Source organism: Elephas maximus, chromosome 17, assembly GCF_024166365.1.
Source record: "Elephas maximus indicus isolate mEleMax1 chromosome 17, mEleMax1 primary haplotype, whole genome shotgun sequence".
In the NCBI taxonomy this organism is placed as follows: Eukaryota; Metazoa; Chordata; class Mammalia; order Proboscidea; family Elephantidae; genus Elephas; species Elephas maximus.
The window spans coordinates 65,462,507-65,489,480 of record NC_064835.1 but is presented as its reverse complement, the minus strand read 5'-3'; the positions used below and the strand labels follow the sequence as shown (position 1 = coordinate 65,489,480).

The window sequence follows — 26,974 nt, the reverse complement described above, 5'->3', positions numbered from 1 at the left end:
CCAGAAGGTCTGAGATGGAAAATAGATTAACCAAATCATGAAAGGTTGACTTGTGATTCATGTGTACCCTCCAGCCCTCATGTATAAAAATCCTTCTCTCCTTTCAGACTTCGGAGCACTTGGAACCTCTTCCTTTGTGCTGCCCAAACTACAGTTTTTCTGTTCCTCAATAAAACACTTTCCTTTTCTACTCCACACAGAGTAAGAGAGCTATTTCTTTGACATATTTGGTGTCAGAATTGCGGGATTTTGAAGGTGCATTATCTTTCACGACCCCCAGGGCATGAGGACTCAGGCTCTGGTACCAGCAAGCCGTTTGGGTTCTTCACTTCCATGATTTTCTCAGATGTTGTCTTAAGGTAAATAACCTCTTGAATTCAAGCTTTCCTTTCTTGCATTGATAGCTCAGGTTTTCCTATGGATTTGTTTTGATTCTTTCAAGTAAAATTTGTTTGTTGTGACTGCCTCAGTATGGGATGCTAAATTCCAGAAAGCAGCTGATTTTCCTAGTGGAACTCTGGCTAGCTACATGGCCAAGAACTATTAGTGTAGGTCTTGTTTGTATTTGGATTTTCATTTGAGTTCCCTAATGACAGTTTGTTAGGTCAGTGGGCACTCTGGGGTTCTTTTGGTTAACTTTTCTGCAAAATAAGTTAGAGAACTGAGGCTCCCCAGTTTAACAGCCCCAAGGGGATGTCTATTTTGATCGGTTTCCTTGCTTTTTTGTTTGTGAGCAATTTAAAGCTTGTTAGAAATGCCAGCTATGAAAAATCTGCAAAAGACTTAATTCTAATGAACAGGGCAGTAATTAACACTCAGAAGCCCTGGGAAGGGTGGTCAAAAGAAAATATTTTTAACTGTTTTCATGCAGACATTCTATCTGGTAGTGAGTTCTCTAAGAAACATCAGGACAGTAAAATTGCTTCCCTGTAGCACACTGTCTCTAAATTAACTGAGCATAATGAATTAAGTTCAAAAAGAATGAAACCAGGTTTCATATGGTTGTTATGAAGGAGTCCCAGAGTCTTTAAGAAGACATTCAGTGAATTTTATTTGACTTTGGGAGACCAAAGTTCCAACCTGTTCTTAACATCCTCGGTAAATGGTTTGAGGGTTATGTACAAAAAAACACTATAAGCTGAATATACTTGAAGTAATTTAGAATTTCAGTGATCATCTTGGGAAAATGAATATCCATCTGCTCTTTTTCCTTCCATTTTGGGAAAATGAATTCCCATTTGCATTGTCTTTTCTTTCCTTTGGGAAACTTTTGATGCTCAGTTTCAGTCAAAGAGTGTAAATAAAATCCCTGTATCTGAGACTCTGGAAAGTTAGTAAGCTTATCTAGGACTTAGATTGCTATATACGTTTTTAAGAAACTGAGTTGTTTGTGTTGTGTGGTATTATATAAGCCTGTTTTTGTTTCATTTTGTTTTTGAGCTAGCCTCACAGGATGATGAATTTATGTGGCCTTTCTGTTTCATTTTGTTTTGAGAATTTGCCTCTAGCCAGGAGTGCTGTGTCTGAGTTTTCATATCAAGTTGAAGGCCATGGCTGGTGTTTTTCATGGAGCTGTCTAAAATATCAGTTCTTATCTCTTCCAAGAAAAACTGCTACTTGTATCTGGGCTTTTAAAAGTCACTCTGAGAAACTTTTATATGAATCAGCCTATTTTAAAAGTGTGCTGAAAAAAAGGATCATTTTTAAAATTATGATTGGTATAACAAGGCCTTAAAAAGGACAAATTATTCTAAATTGCTTCTCTAAAGGTTGCTATAAAGCATGCAAAAGACAAGGTTATGAAAATATAATAATTTCCCACCTCTAAATGGTATTATTAAATTATATTATAATATTTCTTCAAAGAACTTACTCTAATTGGATTAATGATAAATAAACACTTACATAAATTGAGTAGTACTAATATCCCCAGGAATTAATGAAAGTGAATTTGTTTGGATAAAAGTTTTTATGTTTTGTAGTATGTCAACTTAAAACTTGTTTTCAAGATCTTTTTAAGTAATTTAGGCTAGATCAGATATATGAAATGTGTTTTGTTAAGGGAAGAGATAGTAATTTTGTCCTAAAGTGAAAAAGACTTGTTGTTCCAAAATGAGAAGGAAAAAAGTATAGAAGAAGAATTTGGATGGATATGGAAGTTGTAGAAGATTAGAAAAAAGTAGAAAGTTAAAAAGTGAGGATTAAACTATTTACCAAGAGAATAATACAAATTAAAAGTAAAGAATTTGGTTATCTCTTGTCTTTCAAAATACCTGGGCCAACTTAAACATATGTAAGTGAATTAACTTTTTCTTCTTGATAATGAACATTTGAAACCCACACTTCTCCAGAGAAAGTTTTAAAAAGACCCCTCCCAACAAAATGAAAACTTTTTTTAAGACAAAAGAAAGTTAAGATAAATGATGTGGACATTAATGAGATCTAAAAGAGAAATGCTATCTTAATATAGTTATCAGAAATTGGGTGCATCACCAACATAAAGAAACCTATGGACAGATCTAAAGTTGGATTGAGAAGATGTACGAAATGGTAAAAATTTGAATAGAAATATAGACTATTTAGACAAACGTGACTTCAACAGTAATTACGTTTTGTAGTAAATAGGCTTAAATAATTTCCAAAAATTTTAAGTGGCTTACTAATATTGAATTAATGAATAATTAAAGTTTATAGGCTCTTCTTATGCCACAGAGAAAGGATATATATGTATGTGTATTTGGATCTAGTAATGAATTTTTTTTTTTTTTTTTTGGCTGCTTGAAGAGTTGTGCTGTGGGAGATGTGTAACAAAGACAAGCAATTTGGAAGATTTATTATAAGGTAATTTGATGTGGTCGAAATTCTTGTTTGCTACAGCTAAAGGTTTGACGGGTTAATTGATGGGAATTTTTAAGAGCTTTAATGCCAAATAGCATACAAATAAACAATTCGGTTTCTTGCTGTTACGGTAACAAATTTTTCCTTGATTACTAGGTCGAATAGATAATTTTATTCTTTGTGCAACCTGCCTTGAAGGTAAGGGTTTGAGAGAATAAATTTCTGAGTCAAAAACCAAGCTGTATGGCTTTAGAAAAAGCTAAGATTTTTACTTTAAGGAATTTTGATTGAAAAATTCAAGTGTTGCTTCTCAGTGACATATGATAAACTCCTAACAACTCTAAAACCTTATTGAAAACCACAGAATATTTGTTTCTGTTTCATAAAGAGAAAAGTGCTTTAAAAAATGCTTATTTACTGTGTTATGAATTATATGAAACATGCTGTTAAATCAAGAGACGTGCCCAATTTTCTTTGGGTTAAAGTTTATATGCCAGTACTGGGGAAGTCAGCACAACTTGACCAGAGAAACTTCACAGAAGCTTCACAGACAAATTCAAATACACTGAGAAACCAAGCTACTGGGCTGAGGGCTAGGGACCATGGTCTTGGGGGACATCTAGCTCAACTAGCATAACATAGTCTATAAAGAAGTCATTCTACATCCAATTGTGGTGAGTAGCAGCTGGGGTCTTAAAAGACTGCGAATGGCCATCTAACATACATCTAGTGGTCCCATCCCAGATGGAACAAAGGAGAAACCAAAGACACAGGGAAAGATTAGTCCAGTGGACTAATGGACCACAGCTACCATAACCTCCACCAGACTGAGTCCAGAACAACTAGATGGTGCCTGGTTACCACCACCAACTGCTCTGTTAGGGATCACAGTAGAGGGTTCCGGACAGAGGAGGGGAAAAATGTAGAACAAAATCCAAATTCCCCCTGCCCCTCAAATAAAGAACAGGCTTGCTGCTCTGGCAGACTGGAAAAACCCTGAGAGTATAGCCCCTGGACACCCTTTTAACTCAGTACTGAAGTCACTCTTGAGGTTCACCCTTCAGCCAAGGATTAGACAGGTATATAGGGCCAACAATAACACATGTGAGGAATGTACTTCGTAGTTCAATTCATGCATAGGAGACTAATGGGCATGCCAGCCCAAAAGCAAAGACTAGAAGGCAGGAAGGGACAGGAAAACTGGACGAATGGAAACAGAGAACTGAGGGTGGAAAAGGGGGGACTGTTGACACATTGTGAGGTTGGCAACCAATGTCACAAAACAATTTGTGTATTGACCGTTTAATTTTATTATTTCAATTACTAACTTAGTTGTAACTTGGTTTCCTTGAAATCTAGCATCATCAAAGCCAACAGTTTTAACTAAGGAATTCACATAGTTTACCCATGGAGTTTTTATTACTATTCAGATGTTTAGAGACTAGATAATCTTGGTATATTCTTGGTATATCCTGACTATTTAGTATTATGTCTCAAGATCTTTATGTGCTGTATTTGAAGCTCTTAGAAAATAAGGTTAATCGTTATATTTACAGATATTTTCATCTAAAGTTTTTTTTTAATTTATTTTATTTTACTTTGCATTAGTTTTATAATTAATTATTATCAGGTCTTTCACTTTTAAGAGTTATTAGCGTAAGTTAACCATGAATATTTTTAAGTCTGTCATCTTTTTTGTTATCTTCAGATAAGTTTTCACTGAAAATGCTTTACCAAAATATTTCAACAAAAATGGACTGGGCCTGGGGAGGCAGGCACAAGATGGTGGAGTAGTCACATGCTTCCTGTGGTCCCTCTTACAACAAAGACCTGAAAAAAGTGAATTTATTATGTATGACAATCTAGGACCACTAAACATCAAAGGCGAAGTTGATTAATCAGACTGAGTGGCAGGGGGAGGGAGAGATGGTTCAGAAGCAGCGAGAAATTACCAGAACTGAGCTGGCGGGAACTGGCACCCTGCAGGTTCGATCAGCTGTGATAAGTGAGGCAAGCGGCGGTGCTTGGGATAAGTTTCCTACATCAGAGGAGACTGATTGGTGGAGAGTCTGCTCAACCCTCCAGAACTAGTGAAAAGCGGCGCTCAATTAGCAAAAGATAAATACATGCGTCTAACCTACTGCACAGATCAAAACAACTCTTTGAGAAAACCCTTCCATTTGTCTGCTCCCTCCCTGCTCTGCACCGGGTCCTGGCCACTTCAGAGATTGCCGTGTCCCCCCGGGCTGGAAGTAGGACCTGTCATGTACCCTGAGCCATTCTCCCAGCCTTGGAGAGGGAACAAATTAACAAACAGGGAAAAATAATCTGTCAGCTCCCCTAAGCTGAGAACTCAGGGCAGCCAGAGCTTCTTTGGTTGACACAGGCATAAGGGGTCCATGACTTTGAAAGCCTTTCACCTCTGCGTAGACCTGTGTGGGCCCATTTCAACAGCACAGACCCTCATTAGCACAGTACAACAGGGTATATACCTGAAGCCTAACTTCAACTATATCAGCTGTATGGTGGAGTGGCAGATCCATGACATCTGACGCCACTCTGCAGAGTCCTCACCAGTCACATCAGGGGCCTGAGGACTAGTGGCTCCACCCACACCACCTAACTATCCATGACAGGGGTTCAAGAATAAGTGGTACCTCCCAGTCCTTACAGCCAACAGCATTGGGTCCCAATAGTCTGGCTGCAAAGCCCACTCACCTATGTGTTATAGGGAACAGGGACATGCTTTCCTCCCAGATACTCAGGCGCAGCTGTCAGCTCTCTGCTCAGTATGTGATGCCTTACTGCAGCCAAATACCTGTGCCTACACCAATCACCCCTGCAGGTGAGGGCCTGCACCACACACTTGGTTACCAACTATCTGGACACCTGAGCTGAATTGATACGAGAAATGTAAATGGACTCCTGGGCTGACATACCTAGTAACAGATCTAACCACCTGGTGACAGGATGTGAGAGCTTCAGAGGCACCAATAATCAAACTAGCTCACAAAAGCAGCCTATTTGGGCATTTCAAAAAACAAAACAAAACAAGAAGCCAGGACATAGTAACCAAACATAAAATAAATAAATATAACTTATTGATGGCTCGGAGACAAGAATCAATATCAAATCACGTAAAGAGGCAGACCATGATGGCTTGAGTAAGCTCCCAAAACAAAGAATCAAGAAATCTTCTGACGAAGAGAATTACTGGAGGTAGAATACAAAAGATTAATACAGAGACCTCTCCAAGAGATCAGGCAAAACGCAGAACCATTCAAGGAACACACACACAAAGCAATAGAGGAACTTAAGAAGATTATAGAACAGCATAATGATGAATTTAATAGGCTGCAAGAATCCATAGAGAGACAGCAAACAGAAATCCAGAAGATTAACAATAAAATTTCAGAATTTGACAACTCAATAGAAAGCCATAGGAGCAGAATTGAGGCAATAGAAGTGAGAGTTAAGTTAGTGAGATTAAAGATAAAGCACTTGACATCAACATATTTGAGGAAAAATCAGATAAAAGAATTAAAAAAAATGAAGAAACCCTAAGAATTACGTGGGATTCTATCAAGAGGAATAACATACACATGATTGGAGTACAGGGACAGGGGGTGATAAGAGAAAATACAGAGATAATTGTTGAAGATGTGTTGGCAGAAAACTTCCCTGATATTGTGAAAGATGAGAAGATATTTATCTAAGATGCTCATCGAATCCCACACAAGGCAGACCCCAAAAGAAATTCACCAAGATGTTTTATAATCAAAGTTGCCAAAAGCAGACATAAAGAGAGAATTTTAAGAGTGGCTAGGGATAAACAAAAAGTCACCTACAAAGGAGAGTCCATAAGAACAAGCTCAGATTACTCAGCAGCAACCATGCAGGCAAGAAGGCAATGGGATGACATTTATAAAGCCTTGAAGGAAAACAATTGCCAAACAAGAATTATATATCCAGCAACACTGTCTTTCAAACATGATGGTGAAATTAGGGCATTTTCAGATAAACAGAAGTTTAGGGATTTGCAAAAAAAAAAAAAAAAAAAAGTTACAAGAAATACCAAAGGGAGTCCTCTGGTTAGAAAATCAATAACATCTGATAACAACCCAAGAATAGAACACAGGACAGAGCAACCAGATTTCAACCCAGATAGGAAGTCACAAAAATAAATCAAAGATAAAACACTGAAAATAGGGAAACAGAGATGTCAATATGTAAAAGATGTAAAAGACAACACTTGCCTTAGTCATCTGCTATAACAGAAATACCACAAGTGGATGCATTAACAAAGAGAAATTTATTTTCTCACAGTCTAGTAAGTCCAAATTCAGGGTGTCAGCTCCAGGGGAAGGCTTTCTGTCTCTGTCAGCTCTGGAGGAAGGTCATTCTTGTCAATCTTTCCCTGGACTAGGAGCTTCTCTGCACAGGGACTCTGGATCCAAAGGACACACTATGCTCCCGGTGCTTCCTTCTTGGTGGTATGAGGTCCCCAACTCTCTGCTTACTTCCCTTTCCTTTTTATCTCTCTCGAGAGAAAAGGTGGTGCAGACCACACCCCAGGGAAACTCCTTTTCGTTGGATCAGGAATGTGACCTGGGTAAGGGTGTTACAATTTCACCCTAATCCTCTTTAACATAAAACTACATTCATGAAATGGAGGACAACTACACAATACTGGAAATCATGACCCAGCCAAATTGATACACACATATTTGGGGGAACATAATTCAATCCACGACAACACTAAAACAAAAAAGACTGCCTAAAAAAATGTAGTCAGAGATGTTTCATATGGAAAGGAAGTCAAGGTGATATCAAGAAATAAAAGATTGGTTTAAACTTAGAAAAATCGGGGTAAATATTGAGATAACCACAAAGGAAACTAACAATCCTATACATCAAAATAAAAAGCAAGAAAAATATAAAGTCTCAGCAAACACAAAATCAACAGCAATGAAGAAGATGAAAAGAACATACATAAAGGAAAATTACTCAAAACAGAAAATTAAGTGAAACAAAGAAGCTGTCAACAACACAAGAAAAGAATACATCAAAATGACAGCACTAAACTCATACCTATCAATAATTACACTGAATGTAAATGGACTAAATGCACCAATAAAGAGACAGTGGCAGAATGGTTAAAAAAAAAAATCATCCATCTATGTGCTGCCTCAAAGAGACACACATTAGACTTAAAGACACAAACAATCTAAAACTCAAAGGATGGAAAAATATATCAAACAAACAACAATCAGAAAAGAGCAAGAGTGGCAATATTAATCTCTGGCAAAATAGACTTTAATGTAAAATCCACCACAAAGGATAAGGAAGGACACTATATAATGATTAAAGGGTCAATACACCAGGAAGACATAACCATAATAAATACTTACACACCCAATGACAGGGCTTCAAGATACATAAAACAAACTCTAACAGTATTGAAAAGAGAGCTAGACAGCTCCACAATAATAGTAGGAGACTTCACCACATCTCTTTCGGTAAAGGTCAGAACATCTAGAAAGAAGCTCAAGGAAGACACAGAAAATCTAAATGCCACAATCAACCAACTTGACATCATAGACATACATAGAACACTCCACTCAACAGCAGCCAAGCATACTTTCTTTTCCAATGCACATGGAACATTCTCCAGAATAGACCACATATTAGGCCATAAAGCAAGCCTTAACAGAGTCCAAAACATCGAAATATTACAAAGCATCTTTTCTGACCATAAAGCCATCAATAAGAGAAAAAGCAAGGAAAAAAATCAACCACACGGAAACTGAATGACATCTTGCTCAAAAACTACTAGGTTATAGAAAAAATTAAGGATGGAATAAAGAAATTCACAGAATCAAATAAGAATGAAAACACATCCCACTAGAACCTTCAGGACACAGTAAAAGTGGTGCTCAGAGGTCAATTTATAGCAATAAATGCACACATCCAAAAAGAAGAAAGGGCTAAAATCAAAGGATTATCCTTACAACTCGAACAAACAGAAAGGGAGCAGCAAAAGAAGTGCTCAGGCACCAGAAGAAAGAAAACAATAAAAATTAGAGTAGAATTAAAATAGAGAACAGAAAAACAACTGAAAGAGTTAACAAGACCAAAAGCTGGTTCTTTGAAAAGATTAACAAAATTGATAAACCACTGGCCAAACTGACAAAAGAAAAACAGGAGAGGAAGCAAATAACTGGAATAAGAAATGAAATAGGCAATATTACAACAGACCCAACTGAAATTAAAAGAATCATAACAGAACACTATGAAAAACTATACTCTAACAAATTTGAAAATCTAGAGGAAATGGACAAATTTCTAGAAACTTACTACCTACTTAAACTAACACAAACAGATGTAGAACAACTAAATAAACCCATAACAAAAGAAGAAATTGAAAAGGTAATTAAAAATCTCCCAACAACAACAACAACAAATCCCTGGCCCTGACTGGTTCACTGGAGAGTTCTACCGAACTTTCAGAGAAGAGTTAACACCACTACTACTAAAGGTATTTCAGAGCATAGAAAAGGATGGAATACTCCCAAACTCATTCTATGAAGCCAACGTAACCCTGATACCGAAACCAAATAAAGACGCCACAAAAAAAGAAAGTTACAGACCAATATCCCTCAAGAGCTTAGACGTAAAAATCATCAACAAAATTCTAGCCAATAGAATTCAACAACATATCAAAAAAATGATTCACCATGACCAAGTGGGATTCATACCAGGTATGCAGGGATGGTTCAACATTAGAAAAACAGTCAATGTAATCCATCACATTAAGTAAAACAAAGGCAAGAACCACATGATCTTATCAATTGATTTAGAAAAGGAGTTTGGCAAAGTTCAACTCACATTCAACTCACATTAACAAAATAGGAGTAGAAGAGAAAATTCCTCAGTATAACAAAGGACATTTATTCAAAGCCAACAGCCAACAGTCATCCTAAATGGAGAGAGACTGAAAGCATTCTCCTTGAGAATGGGAACCAGACGAGGATGCGCTTTATCACCACTCTTATTCATCTTTATTTATCACCACTCTTGCTTTAGATCCTAGCCAGAGCAATTAGGCTAGAAAAAGAAATAAAGGACACCCAAATTGGTAAAGAAGAAGTAAAAGTAACTCTATTTGGAGATGCTATGGGTATAATGTTATACGGAAACCCTGGTGGCGTAGTGTTTGTGCTATGACTATTAACCAAAAGGATGCCAGTTCTAATCCACCAGGTGCTCCTTGGAAACTCTATGGGCCGGTTTTATTCTGTTGTATAGGGTTGCCATGAGTTGGAATCAACTCGACGGTAATGGGTTTAGTTTTGGGTTTTATGATGTTATACACAGAAAATCCCAAAGAATCCACAAGAAAAGTACTGGAACTAATAGAAGAGTTCAGCAAAGGATCAGGAAACAAGAAAAATATACAAAAATCAGTTAGATTCCTCTACACCAACAAAGAACTTTGAAGAGGAAATCACCAATCAATACCATCTACAATAGCCCCCAAGAAGATACTTAGGAATAAATCTAACCAGAGATATAAAAGACATATACAAAGAAAACTACAAGACACTACTGCAAGAAACTAAAAGAGACCTACAAAGTGGAAAAACATACCTTGCACATGGATAGGAAGACTCAACATTATCTCAAACATGTCTATTCTACCCAAAGCAATCTATAGATGCAATGTAATCCCAATCCAAGTTCCAATGGCATTTTTTAATGAGATGGAGAAACCAATTACCAACTTCATATGGAAATGGGAGAGGCCCTGGTAAGTAAAGCATTACAAAAGAAGAACAAAGTGGGAGGCCTCACACTACCTGATCTTAGAATCTATTATACTGCCACGTAGTCAGAACAGCCTGAAACTGGTACAACAGATACACAGATCAATGGAACAGAATTGAGAATCCAGACATAAATTCACCCACCTATGAACAGCTGATATTTGACAAATTCCCAAAATCTGTTAAAAGGAGAAAAGACAGTCTGTTTAACAAATGGCGCTGGCATAACTGGATATCCATCTCAAAAAATGAAACAAAACCCACACCTTATACCATGCACAAAACTGACTCAAAATGGATCAAAGATCTAAATATAAAATCTAAAATGATTTAGATCATGGAAGAAAAAATAGGGACAACACTAGGAGCCCTAATACAAGGCCCCATAAACAGTATACAAAATATTACTAACAAAGCAGAAGAGAAACTAGGTAACTGGGAGCTCCTAAAAATCAAACACCTATGTTCATCCAAAGACTTCACTAAAAGAGTAAAAAGATTACCTACAGACTGGGAAAAAGCTATGACGTTTCTGACCAGTGCCTGATCTCTAAAATCTACATGATACTGCAAAAACTCAATTCTAAAAAGACAACCCAATCAAAAAATGGGCAAAAGATATGATGAGGCACATCACTAAAGAATACATTCAGGTAGCTAACAGATACATGAGGAAATTCTTATGATGATGAGCCATTAGAGAAATGCAAATCAAGACTACAATGAGATTTCATCTCACCACAACGAGGCTGGCATTAATCCAAAAAACACAAAATAATAAATGTGGGAGAGGTTGTGGAGAGACTGGAACACTTATACACTGCTGGTAGTACAATCACTTTGGAAATCGATTTGGCACTTCCTTAAAGAGCCAGAAATAGAACTACCATACGATCCAGCAATCCCATCCCTTGGAACATATCCTAGAGAAATAAGAGCCCTCACATGAATAGATATATGCACACCCATGTTCACTGCAGCACTGTTTACAATAACAAAAAGATGGAAGCAACCAAGGTGCCCATCAATGGATGAATGGATAAATAAATTACTGTATATTCACACAATGGAATACCATGCATCGATAAAGAACGGTGATGAATCTGTGAAACGTTTCATAGCATGGAGGAATCTGGAAGGCATTATGCTGAGTGAAATTAGTCAGTTGCAAAAGTTTGTTGCAAAATATTGTATAAGACCAATATTATAAGAACTCGAGAAACAGTTTAAACAGAAAAGAATATATTCTTTGATGGTACGAGATGGGGGAGGGAGGGAGGGAGGGAGGGAGGTATGCACTAATTAGATGGTAGATAAGAACTACTTTAGGTAAATGGAAAGACAACACACAATAATGAACCAAAAGCAAAGAAGTTTCCTGAATAAACTGAATGCTTCGAAGGCCAGCATAGCAGGGGTGGGGGGGTTGGGGACCATGGACTCAGGGGACATCTAAGTCAATTGGCATAATAAAATCTATTAAGAAAACATTCTGCATCCCACTTTGGGGTGTGGCATCTGGGGTCTTAAAAGCTAGCAAGCGGCCATCTAAGATGCATCAGTTGGTCTCAACCCACCTGGATCAAAGGTGAATGAAGAACACCAAACACACAAGGTAATTAGGAGCCCAAGAGACAGAAAGGGCCACATAAACCAGAGACTACATCAGCCTGAGACCAGAAGAGCTAGATGGTGCCCAGCTACAACCGATGACTGCCCTGACAGGAAACGCAACAGAGAACCCCTGAGGGAGCAGGAGAGCAGTGGGACGGAGACCCCAAATTCTCATAAAAAGACCAGACTTAATGGTCTGACTGAGCCTAGAAGGACCCTGGTGCTCATGGCCCCCAGACCTTCTGTTAGCCCAAGACGGGAACCATTCCCAAAGCCAACTCTTCAGACAGGGATTGGACTGGACAATGGGATTGAAAATGATGCTGGTGAAGAATGAGCTTCTTGGATCAAGTAGACGCGTCAGACTATGTTGGCATCTCCTATCTGGTGGGGAGATGAGAGGGCAGAGGGGATTAGAAGCTGGCAGAATGGACATGAAGACAGAGAATGGAGGGAAGGAGTGTGCTGTCTCATTAGGGGGAGAGCAATTAGGAGGACACAGCAAGGTATATATACATTTTTGTATGAGAGACTGACTTATTTGTAAACTTTCACTTAAAGCACAATAAAAATTAAAAAAAACAAAACAAAAAAAGTATGCTTGTAGCTGATGTCTAACAGTGTTGTGGGTTATGGTTAACAAGCGACAAGACTGTTCCAGAAAGGAAATGATGAGTATGTTCCCCCCCCCAAAAATTTATGAAAAATTGTTCTTAGGAAATTGCTTACACAGTTTTGCCCCCGGAAAGTCTGTGATGGAAAATAGATGAACCGATATTTTGAAAGGCTTACCTGTGATTCACGTGTAATTCACAGCCCTCATATATAAAAATCCCTCTCCCCTTTCAGACTTCAGAGCCCTTGAAACCTCTTCCTTTGTGCTGCCTAAACTGCAGTTTGTTCTATGCCTCAATAAAACTCTCCTTTTCTACTCCACACAGAGTAAGAGAGTTATTTCTTTGACAATACCTATATAGATTATTATGTACTGATGCAATTTTCTTGTTAGTTATCATTGCACAAGGCCACATTCCTTTCGTATGCTATGCGATTTCCCCTAAAAGGAAGTGGAATTTCTCATTGTTAATCATCTTGTGAAGAGTTTTATTCTGGGGTAGGAAAGAGTCAGAGTGAGTGATACATAGGTTTTTGGAAGAGTTGGATTTGGACTCAAAGCCTTAGCTCAAGAGTAGACTGTTCGTGGAGAGAAGGTGACCCCTGTCAGGCAGAGGCATGAGTCTGGGCCTGGGCCAGGGCCATATTTAGGGGCAGCTACTTTTACCCACTACTCTGTATGTTGTCTCCTTCCATCTGCCACCCCCTGTTACCTGCAGATCTTTAGTTATGACCTGGGTTAGCCATCACTCCAATGAATTGAGGGATGAGTGTATGTTCATACCTGGAAAGAGGTGATACAGGCAAGAGCAACAACGGTGTTGGGTAACACATCAGTGCAGTGAGCAGTGGCCTGGTGGTGAAGGTTCATTGGTGGACCTGCTGACAGAAGTCAGACATAGGCTCTAGTAGCAAGCATCACCTGGGAGAGATATGTGGAACATACAATCATCTCAGCTTGAGCCTCAGAAATCCTTGGGGGCAGGGGGGTAACCAGGTAAAAGACTGGCATTCCTACAGTGAAGTATCATAGGGTCATTGCAACATTTTAATTTTGAACATAGTCTTCTGGAAATGCGAAGTTATTCTTCCAAATGTGGCCTTGCTCTATACATGTCCCAACCAGAGGATCACAGAAGCAGAGTGTCTGAGCTGTGGTATGAACATAAATAGAAATATGATCTTGCAGACTGGTAAAGACTGAGACATATAAGTTACAATTATAAAAGTGATAATCAGTTAGAAAATGAATTTTTAAAGTGGCACATTCAAACATAAACTAAACACGTTGCAGCCAAATCTATGAAAAAAAGTTCAAAAACCTTTAAAAAAACTACTATAATTTTTGGAAATGTGGAAGCCTATTATTTATCTTGAAAAAGCCTCATGGTACATTTCCAATAATGCTTAAAAATATTAGGTCCCTAAGAATAATCCCTACCAAAAATGTGTAAGATATCCGTGGAGAAGATAATCAAACTTTATAAAAAGACAAAACTAAAAAATACCTAAAAAAGTGGGGGCTCATGACTTGACAGGCTTGGTTCTTTTGGTCCACGACATATTTATGGATGAGAAAACTCAAAATCATAAAGATGTCATACACCTGCTACCTAGATTCAACTATTAACATTTTATCAAAATTCTTTATCACGTGTATATTCAGCTACAGGGAGCACTAGTGGTACAGTGGTTAAGCACTGTGTTGCTAACCAAAAGGTCAGCAGTTCAAACTCACCAGCTGCTCTGTGAGGGAAAGATGTGGCAGTTTGCTTCTGTAAAGATTTACAGCCTTGGAAACCCTATGGGCCATCTCTACTTTGTCCTATAGGGTAACCATGAGTTGGAATTGACTCGATGGCAATGGATTATATCCATCTATACATCAATCCATCTTAATTTTTGGATGCATGCAAACTACATTACAGACATCAAAATATTATTAATTAGAGAGGCTTAAGAATCTTCAAAACACCTGGGTAGTTTGAATTCAGCCCCCAAACTTTAGGAAGGCTAGCTTTTATTTATAAATTCTTTTCCCCCCAGTACCTAAAGCCCTGGTGATGTAGTGGTCAAGAGATAGGGCTGCTAACCAAAATGTCACAGTTCGAATCCACCAGCCACTCCTTGGAAACCCCATGAGGCAGTTCTACTTTGTCCTATACAGCCACCATGAGTTGGAATTGACTCGATAGCAACAGGTTTGGTTTAGTTTTTTGGTACCTAGCAAAGGCTGACAGACATGTATTCTTGCTGCCTCCTTTCTTGTGGGATCAATATTTTCTCTGGTGCTTCTTGTAACTGATGGAGTAGACTTTGGAAGTCACCACCTTATTTGGGTCTCCAATGTGATGTTCCACATTGAGAATGTTCTGCCCTGTGTGTGGCCTTACAAATGAAGTTCCAGGTCATGGGGAATTGTCGGAAGCCCCTAGAGCTAGCACTAACTTTATTTCTCACTTATCTCTCTGAATTCCTATTCCTGTTTGTTTGGGGCCTCTAGATACTTTCCTTACTTTCTTATCAGCATATATTTGAAAATGTTTTTTAATCCAGCATTTAGTGATGATTTGTACCATGGCCAAGCACTGTGGTATTCAGCAGGTACTCAATAAATTCTGATTGGCTATAAATTAATACACAAAAATCATACAGCTGGGTATGTCCTAGGGTTCTGTCCCTAGATCTGCCATCTCCATCTGTTGCCATCCTCAGGTTGCTGTGTTATGAAGTGGAATGGAGGATATAAACATTCTGGTCTAACCAAATTCTAGGAGCCTCTTTTCCTCTCCTACTTCTGTTTCTCTTCCCTCCTTCCTCATTTTCAGTTGGCCCAACATATATTAGCAGAATAAATGGAACACATTCTATCCCTTGTATAACACTCGTAGGATGCCCAGAAGTAGCTATAGGGATGAGGAAGTGGCATGATGTCACCAAGGCTTGCTCATGATTTGTATAGGAGGAAGATGTCTGGCCTATGAGCTGGTGTCCAGTGGCCTCCATAACTGAATCTCATTCAATGCTCCATACTATAAACTCAAGCCCAGCCCCTATCCCTATAGATATGTGTAGTGTATGCCAATGGCCTCACATCTCTAGCAAGGCTAGTGCATCCAGAGGCTGGAAAGCCCCAAAGAGCCTCTTACCTATCCGAATGCTGTGCTGATGATTCAGGATACCCATACAGGGCATTGCCCAAGGCTCCAGAGACCAATAAAGGACATTTATAGACATGAACTGCTTCAGCTAAACTCACTAATCCTGTATTAGCCAAAGTCTGGTGACTCAGCTTGTGAAGGGTTAATTATTTATAGGGTTCTGCTCTACCCTGGGAAAGTGAGGAAAGCAATGAGAGCAGACGAAAGGAAGCTAATAGTAGGCTCCTGGCTCTCTGTGTAAGGAAAAGTCTTTACTTCAGTTAGGTAGCCCTCCCAGAGCATCAGGCTGGAGATCAGGATTCCTCTCAATCTCCCCTTGCTCGATTAACAAAAGGTAGAGGGTTTTCTTGGGGGAGGAGTCAGTCATGAGCTACACATGTCTAGTCACACCCTGAGTCTATAGGATTCATCTGGTACGAAACCTCTTCTGGTAACCTTCTACCAACTCAGCAGAGTGGAGTAATTAACTCACTCTCAGTGCCTGTCACAGCTGGACAGGTCAGCCTGACATCACACCAGGAAGCCAGGTAGTGAAATCCAGGGCTGGTTGCAGGCCCCCCTAAAACCCCCATTTGTAACTTTAGGATGTGTCTGCAGTAGATAGAAAGGAACTACTATGTGTTTACTCTGCTGGGCACACTCCTGACAGCCTGGCCAGTCTGGGTGTGGGAGGTGGTTCACCCCCTTCTCCGTGAACCTGGCCCGGCTTATCTGTGAGCCACTGCTCCTGGGTAGAGTAGAGCAGAGCTGAACAGTTTGCCTGGGGCACACCATTATGGAATGTGCAGGGGGTGGGGAGCCTCCTTGCTTCTAGGCGCCCTTGTGCTATTTGTTCTACTTCTTGGAGCCAGAGAGAGAAACACTCCAAGAACGGAATAAGCCTTTTGTTCTTCCCAGAGCCTGGAATTTTTCCACATTAGAGCCCCCCAAGCCCTCCAGAGTCCCACTATGGTAAAATGACAAGAAAAGGACATTGGCTGACTGTGGGAAATCTACTTACAGCTGAGTAGTTACTGAGAAATGTCCTCCCCAACTAGGCCGAGTCTGTGCATCAAATGTTGCGAACCACTCTCTCTTGGAGATCACATTTCTGAAGTAGGAGTTAGGAGACATGGGTGGACAGGTCATAGCATCGATAGGGACGAACAGGCAAGGCACGAAATCAGCACCATCCTGGAAAATTCAGACACTGTAGTTGCTGGCAAAGGATGAGGCATCCACTGTCTGGCTAAAACGAGATGACTCGCTAGAGAGGTTTGGGGAAATGGGTACAGCGAGTCTTAGGATCCGGACAGAACTCTAAACCCAGGCCCAGCTGGGTCCTCGCCTTAGTTAAGTCCTGAATTGGCTTAGGGCATCTGTTTTCCACCTTCTAGAAAAGGGCTTGGTGGTTCCTACTACTTTGATGTGCACTGAAGTATTTAATTAGTGTTTGCAAAGCAGTTTGAGATCCAGTTGTAGGGCCCACAGCCAAAAACAAAAGCCAACTTGTTTAGGTTGGCAGTAAAAAAGTTAAGTGCTCTTTACTAATTAACACCCTATTAGTAGAACAGCAATATCCATGTAGACTTACTCAAGAACATGTTTATTTTCATCACTCAGCTTAGCTTGATTTCCAAGCTAAGGAAATCTGAATTTACCTCATGGTGTGAAACGATAAATAACTGAAACTTTCCTGCAAGCCAAACGCATCCTACAAAGAAATATGGTAAGGTGGGTGCATGCCAGGAAATGCCAGTCAGACAGATGCCTGTTATGGAAATATGATAACCGGAAACCTGGGCAAATGTTTCCCAAATCAAAGCACCACTGGACTCCAGAATGCACCCCCGGGAAAAGCCTGGGTTCAGTGGGGGCGCCATCTGCTGGCAACATGGAGCATTTTCAGCAATTTAAATGCCAATTTCGCAGGAGTCTGCAGGAATCGAATCTGAGAGAATTAAAACCAGTTGCTAACGAGTTGACTCCCTCCGATTGATGGCAACCCCATGTGTGTCAGAGTAGAACTGTGATCCATAGCGTTTTAACAGTGGCTGATTTTTCAAAGCAAATCTCCAAGCCTTACTTTCAAGGTGCCTCTGGGTGCACTTGAACAACCGATCTTTCAATTAACAGCTGAACGTGTTAATTGTTTGCACCATCTAGAGAATTAAAAAAAATTAGAAGGGTCCAAAAGAGGCTTATTACATCCTCTTCAATTTCCATCAGTGGCAATAAAGTCCAACACAACACAACCATTATGAGAAAGCAAAATACACATATATATGAAAAAAAAAAAATTTTTTTTTTTTAAACTAACATAGGACACCTGGAAAAGTTTAGAAGGGAGCAGAAGTTGCTGTTTGGGGCTACAAATACAGTAGCAAAAATGAGAAATTAATAATTTGTACCTCAGTTGGCACTTTTGGTCTTATCTCATTCTATTTAGCAGATGCATGTTAATTAAAAGCTGTACACCAATCAAAAATGTCCACCCTGGATTTGTAATGAACTATGCTTGTATTAATTTTCATTTAAATTTAATATGGTTTCTTAATTTTTTAACCAGGCATCAAGATTAGCTAATTTGTATACCACACACATACCTCAGAATCAATCCATCCTCATCTTGAGTCAAATGAAGGAAGTGAGGAGGTGAGCCATGCAGATATCTGAGGGAAAAGTGCTTAAGTCAGAGGGAATAGCAAGGCAAAGACCCTAAGGAGCACTCCTGGCATGTTGAAGAAGAGCAAGGAGGACAGTGTGAGAAACATGGAGCAGTCCCAAACCCAACCAGAAGCCTGGAATCCAGCCTACCTCAGCCATACCACAACCAATCCATAGACCTTTGAACATAGAAATACAGCATTAGGGTCATAGGTCACTGAAGTTGGAGATGGTTACTCAGCATTATTGTGGGGGTGGCAGGTTTCCAGACCCTCTTCTTGTGTAAAGCAAAAACCTTAGGCTGCTGGTGGAGGGGCAGCAAACCCTCACACCCACAGGGCTCAGAAGGGATGGTCATAGGCTGCAGGGGGAGAGAGACACAAAGGCCTACCTGCTTTCCCAGACGTTCTCTCCTACTAAGCATATACCTTAAGCTGCTAGAGGAGAGACAACAAAGGCTGTCATACTTAGGGTGCAGATAAAGATTCACTGTGGCAAAAAGAAGGGACCCATTGCTGTTGCCATTGCTGTTGAGTTGATTCAGACTCATTTTAAAAGGAAGGGGAGGGTAGAAGAAAAAGCTGTACTGTTGGGCAGAGAGGCAGGAAACAATCTTGGGTCTAAGATCTTATACCAACACCCCTCAGAGGTCTCCTACAGCTGGAGGAGGGGCAGTAAACTCTTTTATACCCACCCACAGATATAACACAGAGTTTGGCTGCCACAAGGAAGAGAAGTAGAAACACTGAGAAAACCCTATCTCTGAGGCCTGGGAACACAGGGTCCCCCTAAAAAAATTAAAAAAAAAAACAAACCCTCCCTAAGCCTGAATAACGGAGAACTACTCCCTGTCCCTAACACAAGCCTAGCACAGAGTAATAAAGAACAATACTCTACCACTGAGGGAGGAGCAAGCATGTGGAAAGAGAGACTCCACCCCCAATGGTACAGGCAAGCAGGAATGGCTGAAAGCTGAGAGTGAAGCATTTATATGAGAAAACCCCTCTTATATCCTAGCTCCCACCTAACACAAGGCAACAGTAGCCCACCACTAGAGGAACTGGAAGCCTGTGAGTGCACTGATAGTAACCATAGCAACAACAAAACCCAAACCAGTTTCAACTCCTGACTAGGCTTATCCTCCATAATAATATGTGCCCATTTCCAGGCATAAATGCTGTTTATCTTAGTCTTTATGTTTCTACACGTGTCTGGCATTTGATGAAAAAATTATGGAGAATACAAAACAAGGGGAAAAATCCATTGTCAAGAGAAAAAGCATTCAACAAAACCAAACTTAGAGATGGTCCAGATGTTGGAACTAGGAACTTTAAAAGCAATTAGGATCACTAAGTTAAATGATATAGTGGAAAAGTGAACGATATGCACAAACCAATGGGAAACATCATCAGAAAGATAGGAACTATAAGTAAGGGTCTAATGGAAAGGCTAGAAATAAAACAAACAAACATGATATCAGAGACAAAGAATTCCTTAAACAGGCTTAAAAGTAGACTTGCCATAGCTGAGTAAAGAATGAGTGAACTTGAAGAAAAGTCAACCGAAATTACCAAAACTTAAACACAAAGAGAAAAAAGACCAAGACAAAGTGTTGTTGTTAGGTACTGTCGAGCCAGTTCCTTCTCATTGCGACCTTATGTACAATAGAATGAAACACTGCTCAATCCTGCACCATTCTCAAAATCCTTGTTATGCTTGAGCCCACTATTGCAGCCACTGTGTCAATTCATCTCGTTGAAGGTCTTCTTTTCACTAACTCTCTACTTTACCAAGCACGATGTCCTTCTCCAGGAACCGATCCCTTCTGATAACATGTCCAAAGTATGTGAGACGTACAGAATGCTTCCAAGGAGCATTCTGGTTGTACTTCTTCCAAGACAAATTGGTTCGTTCTTTTGGGCATCCATGGTATATTTAATATTCTTCACCAACATCACAATGCAAAGGTATCAATTTTTCTTTGATCTTCCTTATTTATCGTCCAGCTTTCGCATGCATATGAGGTGATTGCAAACACCATGGCTTGGGTCAGACGCACCTTAGTCTTTTTAACACTTTAAAGAGGTCTTTTATGGCAGATTTGTTTGATTTCTTGACTGCTGCTTCCATGGGTGTTGATTGTGGATCCAAGTAAAATGAAATCCTTGACAACTTCAACCTTTTCTCCACTTATCATGATGTTTCCTATTGGTTCAGTCATGAAGATTTTTGTTTTCTTTTTGTTGAATCTAGGAAAACTGGAACTCATCAAAAATGAAATGGAATGCCTAAACATCGATATCCTAGGCATTAGTGAGCTGAAACGAACGGGTATTGGCCATTTTGAATCAGACAGTCATATGGTCTACTATGCCAGGAATGAAAACTTGAAGAGGAATGGCACTGCATTCATCATCAAAAACAACATTTCAAGATCTATGCTGAAGTACAACATTGTTAGTGATAGGATAATACACATTCGCCTACAAGGAAGACCAGTTAAAATGACTATTATTCAAATTTATGCACCAACCACTAAAGCCAAAAATGAAGAAACTGAAGATTTTTACCAAATTCTGCAGTCTGAAATTGATCAAACATGCAATCAGGATGAATTGATAATTACTGGTGATTAGAATGTGAAAGCTGGAAACAAAAAAGAAGGATCGGTAGTTGGAAAATATGGCCTTGGTGATAGAAACGATGCTGGAAATCACATGACAGAATTTTGTAAGACCAACGAGACAAAATAGCAAACAAAAAAAAAAGTTCTTAACCACTGCACCACCAGGGCTCTGGTCCACCCACACGTAGTAAAAATCTGAGAAGAAGAAGAGCAAGAGAACAGGGAAGAAGAAATATTTTAAGAGGTAATGGTCAAAAATTCTCCAAAAATTCTCCAAACCTGACTCAAGAAACTCAGAATTCCAGGCAGGATACATATCAAAAAATGAACAAAAAACACCTAGATACCTCAAAGTCTCACTGCTAAAAAACAAAGATAAAAAGAATCTTGAAGGTAGCTCGTTGGGGGGAGAAGAAGGAGGGAAAGAAAGGCACACTATATACAAAGGAACAAAGGTAAGAATTAGAGCAGAATCTCGTCAGAAACTATGTAAGTGGAAGCAAGTGAAGCAACATATTTAAAATACTGGGGGAAAAAATGTCGATCCAGAATTCCACACACTGTGAAAATATTTTTCAAAAATAAAGGAAAAATAAAAAATTTTTCAGAAAAGCAACAGATAAGAGAATTCAATGCCAACAGGCCTGTGCTACAATAAATGTTAGAGGAAGTTCTTTGGGTAGAAGGAATATGATACTAGACAGAAACTTTGATCTATAGAAAGAAATAGCTCCAGAAATGATTTTTTCTTTAAAAAAGGTAAATATAGAGGCGTGCTTTCATTATTATTATTTTAATTGCTCTTAAAGATAATTTTTCTAAAGGAAAGGTCAGCAAACTTTTTCTTAAAAGGCCAGATAGTAAATATTTTAGGCTTGCAGGCCCTGTGGTCTCTGTTGTAACTACAGGCAGTCCTGGGATTACAAATGTCTGATTTACATGTAACCCGTAGTTACGAATCAACCCCAGTAAAGCCAATTATATTAAAAATTCAAGGTACATAAAATGATTCATAATAACAAATGGACACTACTTAAATTAAAACATTACTATTATTATTACTGTATCATTATGTTAACAATATTTTAGTGTATCTGGAAGTGTTTTTTTAGTGTTTATGAATAGAAAGGTACACTATATAGTATATACTAAGACAAACATTTGACTAACTGATGTTAGATACTAACCGTACCTAAGTGTTCTGACTTACATACACATTTGGCTTAAAGATAGATTTAGGAATGGAACTTGTTCATAATCTGGGGAATGCCTGTACTCAACTCTGCTCTTATAGCATGAAAGTAGCCAAAGACAACATATAAACAAATGGGCATGGATATTTTGAAGTTCAAATTGGCAGACTGAACACAGAATTTTTTTTTTTTTCCCTTTCACCTGAGGCTCCAATAAAGTGATTGTGAGGGAATAAATTTATAGAAAAAAGTAGAACAGGGACCATTGGTAGGTGAGCTGTTCCAACAAATTTTTTGCAGATGAAAAGAGAATATAAGCTACTTGATGAATAAACAGGGTGAAACAAAACATCTCAGAATATGCAAAAGGAAAGAGCAGCAGAGGAGATAGCTAATGGCCCCAAGACAACCCTGAGAGGCTCCAGAACCAGGCTACACTTGGCAGGTATGAAGGAGAGCAGAGATACAAAGGAGAGTCCCAAAATGAAAGACTTAATTCAAAGTACCCCCCTCTCACTTACGCTTTTCATACCTTTTGTCAAAAGATAAATTGTAGTAAGCCCAGCATTTCCCTTTGGGCTAAAATCTAGGCGCCTCTTCTCTAAAGACATTAAGCTTCCCGAGACCAACCAGAGCTCCCAGGGTGAGTCTCAGCACCTGGGGTGGGGGGAGGGAGAGAGTAAAGCCCTCCATTTCTGTATTTGGGGCCTAAAGACTGGCTGGCTCTCTACCTGCTAGTCAAAAAAAGCAGTGTGCCTGTGGCTGAGCCCTGCCTTATGCTATGTGCAAAGCTCCCAGTAAGCAAACACATTCCTGGGAGAGACTTGGAAAAAAATAAACACATCCCTACATAAGCAAAGGAAACAGAAAGGATCTCTGGAGAAAAATCAACACCATTCCCCATTATTATATAGAAATTGACAAACAGCAGATAAAAGATGAACAACTGAGTACAAAATGTCAAAGATATACAAACAGAACAAATCACTCCAAAAGAAACAGACAACTGAGTGAAAAGAGGAAAACAAAACAAACAGTCTTCTAATTAATGTCCTCAGAGTTTTTGAGGATGCCATATGAATATGGATAAAAATAAGAGAAAAGGAGGCTACTAAATAGAAGCAATTATAAAATTAATTAGAAAACAATTACTAGAATAATTGGAGTATAAAGTCGAAGAAGTTTCCCAGAATATCAGGCAAAAGAACAAAGAGAGGAATACCTGACAGAAAAAAATAAGAGGCATTAAAGATCAATCCAGAAACACAAATATCTGCCCAATAGACATTCCAGAGAGAGGAAACAGAGAAAGTACATCAAATAAATAATGTAAAAAAACTTTCCCAGGGTAGAAGAGAAACATAGTTTTCAGATTAAAAAAGTTCACATAGTGCTGATAGTCGCATACATCTTTATCAAATTTCTGCATACTGAAGACAGTATATGTAAAGGTGTGTGTGTGTGTATGAAAGAGAGGTAGATTCTTTAAAAATCAGAAGTCAGATAATGAGGTACCACTTTATACCCATTAAGATGGCTAAAAATTAAAAAAAAAATGTTGACAAGAATGTGGAAAAATTGGAACGCTCATACATTGCTGATAACTCACAAGCCCACTGCCATTGAGTCAATTTCAACTCATTGCTGATAGAGATGTAAAACAGTGCATCCACTGTGAAAAGTAGTTTGATGGTTCCTCAAAAGTTAACCATAGAATTACCATAAAACCCCGTGCTGTAGAGTCGATTCTGACTCATAGCGACCCTATAGGACAGAGTAGAACCTCCCCATAGAGTTTCCAAGGAGCACCTGGTGGATTTGAACTGCCGACCTTTAGGTTAGCAGCTATAGCACTTAACCACTACCCCACCAGGGTTTCCTTATGATCCAGCAATTCTACTTCTAGATATATACCCAAAAGAACTGTTTGATTCTCAAACAAGTACACTTACACACGTATTCACAGCAGCACTGTTCACAATAGCCAAAAGGTAGAAACGGACCAAATGTGCATCAACAGAGAAAGGGGTAAACTGTGGAGTATCTACATAACGGAATATTATGTGGACCTAAAAAGGAATGAAGTACTAATACTTGCTACAACATGGATGAATCTCAAAAACATTATGCTAAATGAAAGAAGCCAGACACAAAAGGTCACATATTGCATGATTCCATTTATAGGAAATATCCAGAATAGGTAAATCCATAGAGATAGAGTGCAAGTTGAGTTGTTGTTTAATAGGTATGTAATTTTCTTTTGGGGTAACGAAAACACTTTGGAACTAGATTGAGGTAGTGGTTGTACAACATTGTGAACATACTAATTGTCACTGAACTGTTCCCTTTAAAATGGTTAATTTTAGGTTACGTGAATTTCACCTCAGTAAAAAAAGAAAAAGAAAGAAATTGGAAGTCAGATTGGCATTAGCCTTCTCATCAGCAACTGGATTCTAGAAGACAATAGATCCAATTCCTTTGAAGTTTTGAGAGAAAAATATTTGGAATCTAGAATTCTATACCCCTCTGAACTATCAAATATCAGGCTGAAACAAAAACATTTTCAGAAATGCAAAGCAAAGAAATTGTGGCTACCATGAGAGTGCAGACCTCTGTCTATGGGGAGTGTAATGGTCCCACTTCCATGCTAGAAATTCATCAGCACATTTGTGCCAAGGCCATACCTCCTGCTCCCAGCCAATGACTAAGTATAGCAGAAATGTTAAGGAAGTTCCATTCCTGGGAAATGGGGGTTCCCCAGTGGCTTTGCTAGACCTTTCCTTTGACCAAACAGCAGACTAGGACACTTCTACCCAACTTCTCTTCCTCTCTGCACCACTCAGGGCCAAATTTGCATCATGGTCTGGTTGTTCTTCCAGTCTTCCCCAGGTATGTCTCTATTTTCCCTGATGCAAATACATTTAACTATGTCTTGAAATCTGCTTCTCAGTAGCACCAGGCTAGCAAAAATTTTTTCCTATGCACACATCTTGAGGAAAAAACAAAGGCAAAAATAAATAAATAAAATAAACCCATAATAAAGACATGAGATATAAATGGCAGATTTAACCAGAGTTCAGTAAATATGAAGTTGTGCAACAGGCCTAAAAAAGGAATTAGGGTGGATATCTAGTTTGAAGATCACTGCTCAAAGTTACCTTTTTCCCACTTCTCTTCCTTGAATTCATCCAAAAGCAATAAGGAGAATGGAAAAATGCAAACTCTATTTTCATAGAAACTTACAGGCAGATAAAACACCAGACCATATGACAGGTGAACGGACTGCCAGAAATGGGGAGATTGAGTGATGGTGTTTGTGTACAGAAAGGAGGCTGTCAAGAGAGGACATCATGGCCACAAATCTCAGAAAAGGACTGCAAAAGCACCCATTTTGAAGATTAGAGGCCCCCTTAATGAGCAAAACCCAAATCTCTCTTCTTTTTTCCCCAACCATGGTTAAGGAGTACTCTAGCTGTACTCCTTGCAAAGAAGATGGCACAATTAGTCACATCAGTCTATCTCTTTAGCAGTGAAGGAAAAGAGAGATTTTGCAATACAAAAACAAAACAAACAAAAATATCACAAGTTGGCTGTCTCCATTAGCTGGGAAGCAATAAATGCTAATACAAACACACATGGACACACACATACACACTCGCAGGGTTCTGGACCCACCAGCACATGAATCTCACTCAAATACTTAGTCTGGAAAAACTTACCTCCTTCATTGATGAGTAACTAAAACAAAGTAGCATACAATCTACACAAAAATACTAGGAGAAAAGATGAATAACTGAACAGGAAAAAAATGACAGAGAACTTAAAAATGTTGTCATGGAACAAATGAAAGTGTCGACCACAAATACCTCACCATGAATTTTAAAAACATTCAGTAATGCAATCACCTCTATAAAGTAGGGAGACAAAGCAGAGATGCAAGAGTTTGGGAAAGAGATGGAAAAACAACAGGAGGAGATGAAAAGTGACCTGGCAGGGCTCAAGAGAGAAGCACAAGAAACAAATAAAGCCATAACTGAAGTGAAGGAGAAGAAATGCTGTGGAAAACAAATAAGAGAGACATAAAAGATTGAAATGAAAAAAGCAAGCAAAATATTAAAAAGTTAAAAAGAATTAGAAAGAAAATTATAAACATGAGATGCAGACAAAAAAGATCCAACATACATATAATTGGAGTCCCTGAAGAAGGAAACCAAAATAATGAAACAAAAATATTTACTTTGCTAAATATTTTGGGCATTGGGAAAGGAAGTGGAGGCATATGCTTTGATCTCCCATTATTCACAGATACCTTCCAAAATACTGAGCATAACCTAGAGCCCTCACTGGCTTTGAAGCCAATGGATTTATATTTGAATCTTGGCTCTTCTAGTTACTACAAGAGGCTTCAGCGAGTTACTTAACATCTCTGTACCCCAGTTTTCTCATCTGTATAAT

General features: G+C 38.9%; 1 long non-coding RNA gene across 1 annotated transcript; it reads left to right on the top strand.

The window, feature by feature from the left end:
• The first annotated feature begins 65 nt into the window (after window positions 1–65).
• On the top strand, window positions 66–22,201 carry LOC126060763 (uncharacterized). Its single transcript, XR_007513643.1, has 3 exons — window positions 66–359; window positions 2,785–2,841; window positions 20,954–22,201. It is a non-coding gene; the product is annotated as an uncharacterized LOC126060763 (long non-coding RNA).
• Window positions 22,202–26,974: the final 4,773 nt, after the last annotated feature.